Raw genomic sequence first — 9358 nt, forward strand, 5'->3', positions numbered from 1 at the left:
CGTTTGACTTCTCTCTTGGGAATCGCCAAGATCCCGTAAGGCGAAGCAAACCAACAACCAACCCAAGCGAAGGTTTCCAAGAGGCCCGTTTCTCCGTCCGAAGAGCTCAAGAAGAATCTCCATTCTCCTGAGTTGGGTTGGGTTGGGTTGGGCAGACTTGCAAAATCCTTACCGGGACGGGGAGCGGGGGGGACTGAATCCGTATCCAAAGGCCGCCTCTTCCCACCAGCTTGTAACTGCGCTCCTCTTGCTCCGGCTTCAGGATCGGAGCTTGAAGATGGATTCGTCCTGAAGAGTTGGCTTCCCGTTTTCAAATAGTTGGAGAAGGCAAGGCTGGAAGAGGGACCGGGTCAAGAAGGCAGGACGGACACACACACACACACCCCTCACCGGTGTGGCTTTCTTGCCTCGTCCCCAGCAAAAACGGGATTCGGCCCGGACCGTGTAGGTGTGTACACACACACACACACACACACACACACACACACACACACACACACACACACACACACACACACACACACGCTGCCTCTGAAACGCAGTTTCCTTTAACCGCTGCCTGTTGGTCCTACTACCCTACAGTTGTGTTCCCACCGTGGCTCCTGAAGCCAACTCTGCACACACACACACACACACACACACATACACACACACACACACACACACACAAAGAAGTCGATGCCTTTCTTTCCCAAGCCCAGGCGGTTTGCAGAAAGGGGCTGCGACAAACGGGTGCAAAGCAAGCGACGCGGTTACTCCGACCTCTTCCCCCTCTCCCCACCCCCTTTAAATCATTCCCTGTGGCAGGAAAAGCGACTGTGAGAAACCTTGGGCAGGGTTGCAACATCGAAACATCTGGGACACTCCCTTTCCCTCCTTCCCGCACGACTCAGAAACCGACTTCCGCTAGGTGCAACCAAGCAGCAGTATAAAACTCGGCTGATGGGAGCCACAACCGCGGGTAGATAACCCTATACAAGGGGCTCACATGCGCCCCCTCCCCACAGCCAGGGGCGGATTAAGGCGCGCTCGTAGACAATCTTTGCAACACTGACATCCACAATTTCCAGTTAGGCCAACCTACAAAAATACATTCATGTTTTATTTCTACTGTCTAACTCAGGGGGGTCTCCAACCTTTGGCAACTTTTAAGAGTTGAAAAGCTGGCTGTGGGAATTCTGGGAGTTGAGGTCCACCAGGGTTTAAATCGCCAAATTTGGAGAGCCCTGGGTCTAACCAGTTACACCACTTATCCCAGACCGTATAATATCTTCCGTATCTTCTCTACCTCGCCGTTCCAAATGTGAGTTGAACCATCTCTGCACAACCCAACACTTCATTATCATACTTTTCAGAGGGGGGGGGGGTTACTATCTTCGTTTCCAACTCCGTGGTGTAAAGCAATTCTCACCTACGCGCTGACAAATCTTGGTGCCTTTGTACATACAATATTTTTTTTATTTTTTACAAATCTTAAGTGGGGGTTTTTTTTTTCCTTTCCTTTTCTCAATTTTGTGGTGCCCTCCCCCCTCTTTGGGCCTTAAGCACGTGCCTTAAGTCTGCTTAATGGTGAATACACCACTGCCCCTCGCCCCCGCCCCCAGCCCTCAAACTCACCCGGGCGCAGGCGCTCCCGACGCTTGACTGACAAGAGCTCCGAGACCTCCAGCCCCTCGCCGCTGCAGCTCAGCCTTTCGGCCCGGGGGCTCCTCTTTTGCCCCAGCAGGAACTTCGAGGAAAGGCAGCCGCAGGGCCGAGAGGCTAAGGTCCCAGCTAGTCTTTTGTCTGTTTTGTTTTGTTTTGGAGGAAGGGGCGCGTTTCAGTTCCAGAAAACGATGGGGAGGGGGAATGTCCCAGAGGGGAACGAGGAGGGGTATCCCTAATCGCCGGTCCGAGATCCAGAAGAGCGACGGGGTTCCCTTCCAAGGGCGTTCGCTCTATCGAGCGGACTAGATCGAGCGGACTAGATCCCGGGATCTGGAGGCTAATGGGCGTCGGGGTCAGCATCCTCTGTTGTGGGGGAGGCAGGTAGAAATCCAAAGAGCGTCCGGGGAAGGGGGGTGTCCAAAGAAAGCGCGCGCCCCGAGGTTGCAGCTCTTTCAAAGACGCGCACGGGTCCATTCCAAGATTACGCGTGGGTGGACAAGTGAATTCATCCGTGGAAGAAGAAGACTGCCTCCGCCTGTAAAGCGGCTCCCGGAGTGGGAGTCCTTCCTTTCCTTTCCTTTCCTTTCCTTTCCTTCTCTTTTCTTTTCTTTTCTTTTCTTTTCTTCCTTCTCTTTTCTTTGCTTTTCTTCCTTCTCTTTTCTTTTCTTTTCTTCCTTCTCTTCTCTTCTCCCCCGCGGATGTCCCAAGCGCTGCTTTTTCAGGCTTGGTTTTTCCAGATCGGTTCCGATGAGTCGCTTGTCGACTCGGCTAGAAGCCCTCCTAACAAGCCCCGGAGGCGGTGCTCCGGTCAGTCCGCCCCGCCCTTGCTGGACCGGAGTGGAGGCAGGCGGGGTGGGGGGGGGGAGCCGTCGGCCCCCTTCCGATCCCCGCTAAGCCAGAGCTCTCCAACCTCGGCAACTTTGAAGACTTTGTGGACTCCCAGAATTCTCCAGCGGTCCACAAGTCTTAAGTAGCCGAGCTCGGGGCGCCCCGCGTTTAAGCGGACCCAGAGCCCAGCTACGCCGCGACACTTGGCAACGGGAGCAGCCGGAGCAGCCGGCCGGCGGGAAGACCGGGCTGCGCACGGTGGGGCAGCTCTGCTCCTTCCACCCGGTTGGGCCCTTTGATTCTGGGTAACCCCCTTCCGACGCAAACGGCGGGTCCTCCGACTCGATCTCTCCAAGGCTTCCCGCCGGACGGGCGTCGGCAAAGAGGCTGCACCCCGTGGCGCCCCCTCGGCCTTTCCAAGCGCAGCTTCCCGTCCCCGCGTCCCGCCAGCTTCTCTGGCCCGCCGACTTGTAACCCCTCTCTTGGGCGTAAGGCCGGGTTGAGGAAACTGGGGGATGCGGAGGGGGTGTGTGTGTGCGTGGATATCTTGCCCGTCCCCCTGGAGGTGGGTTCCCCCCCCCCCCACGTCGCCTCCTCGGCCAGGTCGGTCGGGTGTCTCTTTGAGAGCGGATGGAAAGAGGAATAGAGAGAAAGGGGGCGAAGAAAGAGAGAAAGAGAGAAGATCGAAACGGCGAGGACGAAGAACGACGAAGGGGGATAAATGGGCGAGGAGGGCAGAGGGAAGGGAAGGGAGAGAGGAGGAAGGAAGGGAGGGAAAGTGAAGGGAGGGAAGGAAGGAAGGAAAGAGTGGGATGAAGGAAGGGAGGGGAGGGAAGGAAGAAAGGGAGGGAGGGAGGGAGGGAAGGAAAGAAGGGAAAAGGAAGGAAAGGAGGGAAGGAAGGAAGGAATGGGAGGAAGGGAAGGGAGAGAGGGAGGGAAGGATGGGAGGGAAAGAGAAGGGAGGGAAGGAAGGAAGGAAAGAGTTGGGATGAAGGAAGGGAGGGAGGGAGAGAAGGAAGGGGAAGGAAAGGAAGGGAGGGAGGAAAAGAAAGAAGGGAAAGGGAAGGGAGGAAGGAGTGGGATGAAGGAAGGGAGGGAGGAAAGGAAGGAAGGAAGGGAGGAAGGGAAGGGAGGGAGGGAGGGAGGGAGGGAGGGAAGGAAAGAAGGGAAAAGGAAGGAAAGGAGGGAAGGAAGGAAGGAATGGAAGGAAGGGAAGGGAGAGAGGGAGGGAAGGATGAGAGGGAAAGAGAAGGGAGGAAAGGAAGGAAGGAAAGAGTTGGGATGAAGGAAGGGGGGGAGGGGGGAAAGGAAGGGAAGGAAAGGAAGGGAGGGAGGGAAAGGGAAGGGAGGAAAGGAGGAAAGGAAGGAAGGAATGGGAGGAAGGGAAGAGAGGGAAGAAAGGAAGGGAAAGAAAGGAGGGAAGGAAGGAACTAACACAGATTTTGAAGGGGGGAAAAAAAAGTCCCTTCGTTTCCTACCTTTCTCAAAGCTCCGAGCCGGTTCCCAACCCCCGGGTTCCCAATCCCCGGCCACTCAGCCCGACGGCCCCCCCAGATGCCAGCAAGCCTAAGCCGCTCGGCGGGCTCCCCGCAGCGGCGCCTTTCCCCCCTGTTGGAGCTCCCTCTGCCTGCCCCGTTGCCCTCTGGCAACAGAGAGACGCTCCGAGGGGGGCTTCCCTCCAGTTTGGGGCAGGCGCTCCAGCCCTCCTCCTCCTCCTCCTCCCCTCGCCCTGGCCCGTCCCCTCCTCCCCAGCTCCAGCTGCAAGAATGCCGCGCCGCGCGGCCCCCTCGGCCAAATCTGGTTGTCATTAGCGCAGCCCGAGCAGGCAGGCAGGCAGGCAGGCAGGCAGGCAGGCAGGCAACGGCTTTCCGCCAGCGCCGCCGCAGCCGCCTCCCCTGAAGACCCGGAGCGAGCTTGGGGGACTCCTGCGGAGCAGCGACCCCTCGACTTCAAGCCGGCCGAGCTGCCCCGCCGGCGGCGGGACGGGCACAGACTTGGGAGGGTGGGGCGTGGCGCGGGCTTTTTGCACCGCGGCGGGGCGAGAAAAGCGCAAGGATCCGGCGCGGATCTCTCTCTCTCTCTTGTAGCACCGCTCAGTGGCTTTTCCCCCTCCCTGCCCCCCCCCCGCCATGGCAGCCTCGGGGCTGTCCCACCCCCGTCTCCCGGGACCCCAGCAGGAACGAGGCTGGCGACTTCACCTTTCCTTTCCGCGGCCGACGCCTGACAAACTCCAGGCTCCTTGAGGGGTCCCGGGGTAGAAGAAAGGCGATGCGCTAGGCAGGAGCAAGCCCTCTGGGTGGAAAGGACTTGGGGGAGGGGGGGCTTCCTTCGGAGGAACCCCAAAAGGTCGAATTGTCAAAAAGTCGGAGTCGGGGTAGGGTTGAAGGGGTTGGAAAGCCGCCACCACCACCACCCCCGTCTGTATTCCGGGTGCTCTTTTATATTCCCCCACCCCCCCATCTCATCCAAAGATTTTTTTTTGGCTGGACTCCAACTCCAAATAAACAAATTCCCGGCGGAGAGGAGGAGGAGGAAGGAGAAAGAAGGAGAAAGGAGGAGGAGGAGGAGAAGCAGGAGGAGAAGGAAGGAGGAGGAAAGAGAAAGAAGGAGAAGAAGAAGGAGAAGCAGGAGGAGAAGGAGGAGGAGGAGGAGGAGGAGGAGGAGGAAGGAGGGAGAAGGAGAAGCAGCAGGAGGAGGAGGAGGAGGAGGAGGAGGAGGAGGAGGAGGAGGAGGAGGGAGGAGGAGGAGGAGGAGGAAGGAGAAGGAGGAGGAGGAGGAGGAGGAGGAGGAAGGAGGGAGAGGGAGAAGCAGGAGGAGGAGGAGGAGAAGCAGGAGGAGGAGAAGGAGAAAGAGAAACAGGAGGAGGAGAAGGAGAAGGAAGGAGGAGGAAAGAGAAAGAAGGAGAAGAAGGAGAAGCAGGAGGAGGAGGAGGAGAAGGAGAAAGAAGGAGAAGGAGAAGGAGAAGCAGGAGGAGGAGAAGGAGACCACAAGGACAGTTCTGGCTTATTTTGGCAATGCTTAAGCCTGCTACCTGAACAGTTCCTAGGTCCTTGCTTAGGACTCGAGCTGTTGAGCTAGCAACTAGCCCCAAAGGCTGTGAATCTCACCAAATATAATAATAATAATAATAATAATAATAATAATAATAATAATAATAATAATAATAATAATAATAATAATAATAATAATAATAATAATAATAATAATAATAATAATAATGGCAATGCATAAACGGCTCCCTTTCTTTACCTTCCTGGATCCCGGTTAATAATCCGTAACCGCCAAAATCAAGGCAATTTGAAAGAAAGAAAAAAAAATCCAACAAGGGACCCCCGGCTCTCCTTTCTTCGGCTGTTTTTTTTTTTAACTTCTTCTTCTTTTCCTTCCCTCGGCTCTCCTTTTTTTTATCCCCCTTTCTCCGACGGCCTCAGAAAGCGCCTGCCGGAGCGGCTTCAATCCTGGGCTCCATCCTGCCCCAGCGAATCCCTGGTTCGAAGTAAATAGTCGTCAGGAAATGGTCCTTCTCTCGCACCCCCCCCTCCCCCCCCGCCAACCTCCAACTTCCCCCTCCCACCCAAACACCCATTCCCAGCTCTCGCCCTTCCAGAATAAAAGCCTCTGGCGCTGATTTGACGCCTGAGGCTCCCGTGCCAAGCTCTTAAACTGGCGGGGCGGTGGAGGAAGGAGAGGGGGGTGGCGGGGTGGCGAGGGGGAGGTTCAGCCCAAACCTTCCTAACTTCGTCTGGAACGGGACGCAGGGGGGGGAAGCGGGTTGGGAGTGTGTGTGTGTGCGTGCGTGCGTGCGCTGGTGCTTGCGCGCGCGTGTTTGGTGTTGGCGTTCGTGCTGGGAAGAGTTTGGCCATATGGCACGGATTGGTTGGGCATGGGGAGGGCGGGGGGGGTGCCTTGGCTTTCTGAAGCGAGAGCTGATTCCTGACCCTTCTCCCCCCACCCACCCCCTTTTCCCCCTCCAATTGACCCCATCTCAGCAATGTGCGCTTCTCCCACCCACCCACCCACCCCCCGGCCTCCGCGCGCGCAACGAGGGCCACCGTCTGCGCCGCCTTGAGACCTTTCTTGGAGGTGTGTTATGATTCCTACCGTCCCGGGTTCCTGGACTTGCGGGGAGGGGGCTTAAGGCGGGAGAACTGGGGAGTGGGAAAGAGTAAGACTTCCCCCCAAAGCGGTGCCCATTGTTGCATTACAAAGGTCCGTCCCCGTCCCGTCTCCCCCCAGTTCTTGCGGATCGGGGCAGCCTGGGAGTTGCAAAGCAAACCCCACACCTTTGGGAGGCACCGCCGGCCGCAGGTACGGCCGGGAGCAGGAGAAAGGCGCATTCTGCGCGGCTTTACTCAGAGTCGCGCCTTGTTTTCTGCTTTGTAGGAGCAACCGTCCGATAAAACGGGGTTCCACCCACCCACCCACCAGAGAGAAAGGCTCTGAGGATCGACACCAGGGTCCAAAGAAGAATTGGCGGGGAAGAGAAGCGTTCGCCCGCCGGGACGGGCAATGCTTTGGCTCTTGCCCCGGCGCAAAGCGGGTGTGGAGAAGGGAAGGGGGGAAGAAGAAAGAAGATAGGGGAGAAGGGAAGAGAAGGGAAGGGAGAAGAGGGAAGGGAAGGGGGAAGAAGAGAGAAGATAGGGGAGAAGGAAAGAGGGAAGAGGGAAGAGAAGGGGGAAGAAGAGAGAAGATAGGGGAGAAGGGAAGAGGGAAGAGAAGGGAAGGGAAGGGAGAAGAGGGAAGGGGGAAGAAGAGAGAAGATAGAGGAGAAGGAAAGAGGGAAGAGGGAAGGGAAGGGGGAAGAAGAGAGAAGATAGAGGAGAAGGAAAGAGGGAAGAGGGAAGAGAAGGGGGAAGAAGAGAGAAGATAGGGGAGAAGGGAAGAGGGAAGAGAAGGGAAGGGAGAAGAGGGAAGAGAAGGGGGGAAGAAGAGAGAAGATAGGGGAGAAGGGAAGAGGGAAGAGAAGGGAAGGGAGAAGAGGGAAGAGAAGGGGGAAGAAGAGAGAAGATAGGGGAGAAGGGAAGAGGGAAGAGAAGGGAAGGAGAAGAGGGAAGAGAAGGGGGAAGAAGAGAGAAGATAGGGGAGAAGGGAAGAGGGAAGAGAAGGGAAGGGAGAAGAGGGAAGGGGGAAGAAGAGAGAAGATAGGGGAGAAGGGAGAAGAGAGAAAGGAAGGTGGAAGAAGAGAAAAGGTGGAAAGGGAGAGAAGGGAAGGGGAGGAGGGGAAAAGCCGGGTTGGGGGAGATTGGGGAGGGTCAAGGCGACTTAGGTGGGATCCCGGGAGTCAAGCGGGGGAGGGCAAGGGGGCTCTGCTGTTGATTTTCTGTCTAGTTGGTAGGAAATGAGGCATGGAGCGCGCGCAGCTTTCGTGCACCTGGGAGCTGTTCAGCGTTGGGGGCCAAGGGGGCACTCGAGCTCCAGGAAAGGGAATCGGAGGCGCAGCTGAAACCTCAAGAAGAGCCGGAGAAGAACCGAAAGCTCGCAAACCCCCCTGCTCCTCCCCCCGAGTCCAGCCGCAGCCCCCTCCCCACCTCCTGCATAAGCGCGGGATGGAGGGGCGACGGGCTAGGGGAGGCGTTTGGGTTCTACCCGCCTTTGGCAACCCCCCCCCACACACACACCTCCATGCTCCCGCGGGGCATCGAATCCTAGAATAACAGGGCTGAGAGGGAACTTGGAGGTCATCTAGTCCGCCCCCCTGCTCGGGCAGGGGAAGCTATTCCAAAGATTAGCCTCTAACCTAGGATTGAACTCACAGCCTCCTGGTTGTGCTAAGCCACAGGAGCTAGAGAGCGCCACCCCAAGCGCTTGGTGTGTGTGTGTGTGCGTGTGTGTGTGTGTATATATATTATATATATATATACATACACACACACACACACACACACACACACACCGCAAACCCGCCCGGCGCCCTGGAAGGTGGCATCAGCAGCTGTGGGGGCGCTTGGAGTGGCGCTCTCTCACCCCCGAGAGGAGGCCGCTGGCTGAGAGCCAAAATAGGGGGAGGTCTCCCTCCTTGTCCAGCTCTTGCGCCCGCCAAGACCCCCCCCCTCCTCCCCATCCCCAGGGTGTGCAGGATGCAGGGTGCCCGAAGGCGGGGGGGTGAAAGAGGGCGCCCCGCGTGTGGTTGGTGGCGCTGCTGGCGCTGGGCAGCCGCGGGGATCTCGAACTCTCCCCCCCCCCACACACACACACACACGCGCGCTTCTTTCTGGGCTCCCACTGCCCCGCGGCCCTTGGCGCCCCCTCCCCCACCCCCCACCCCGCGGCTCCAGCGCTGCCTTGGCTATTGCTCCCATCTGTTTCTGCAGGGAGGAAGGAGGCCGCGCTCAGGAACAGCAGCCCCCTTGTTTGACCGGCCGACAGGATACCGTAGGGCTTAGACGCAAAGCGCAGCCTTGCTCGGCCCCGCTTACCTTGGGGAAGGAAGGAAGGGAGGGAGAAAAGTAAGGAAGGAAGGGAGGGAGGGAGGGAGGGAGGGAGGAAAGGAAGGAAGGAAGGGAGGGAGGGGAGGGAGGAAGGAAGGAATTAAGGAAGGAGGGAGGGAAGGAAGGAAGGAAGGAAGGAAGGAAGGAAGGAAGGAAGGAAGGAAGGAAGGAATTAAGGAGGGAATTAAGGAAGGAGGGAAGGAGGTGAGGAAGGATCTCTTGCAGTTCGATTCGATCAGCCGGCTATGACTCGCGTGGCTCAGTCCGCTCACCTTGAGGAAGGAAGGAAGGAAGGAAGGAAGGAAGGAAGGTTCTCTTGCAGCCCGATTGGACCAGCTATGACCTGTGAGTGGAACTTGGAAAAACTTGGGTGGCCAACAGAGAGGACCACGTTGGTGGGCATTCAGCTTGCGCTCCTCCTTGGGAGGGGGGGCGTCCCCCTTGAGAGTCTGCTT

The 9358-nt window shown here is 57.7% G+C and overlaps 1 protein-coding gene across 2 annotated transcripts in view; it reads right to left on the minus strand.

The window, feature by feature from the left end:
- The window catches only part of PDGFRA (platelet derived growth factor receptor alpha), a 74142-nt gene extending 70169 nt beyond the window's left edge, over positions 1-3973 (minus strand). The window contains exon 1 of one of the 2 annotated variants that reach the window (XM_026699879.2): positions 3954-3973. The gene's annotated coding sequence lies outside the window, so the exon portion shown is untranslated. Of the gene's footprint in view, positions 1-1617; positions 2846-3953 lie in introns of those variants that run through there. The other variant, XM_026699876.2, reaches the window with a different exon arrangement.
- Positions 3974-9358: the final 5385 nt, after the last annotated feature.

The sequence above is a fragment of the Pseudonaja textilis genome, chromosome 6 (genome assembly GCF_049901715.1).
Source record: "Pseudonaja textilis isolate UNSWEBS1 chromosome 6, rPseTex1.2, whole genome shotgun sequence".
Lineage (NCBI taxonomy): Eukaryota > Metazoa > Chordata > Lepidosauria > Squamata > Elapidae > Pseudonaja > Pseudonaja textilis.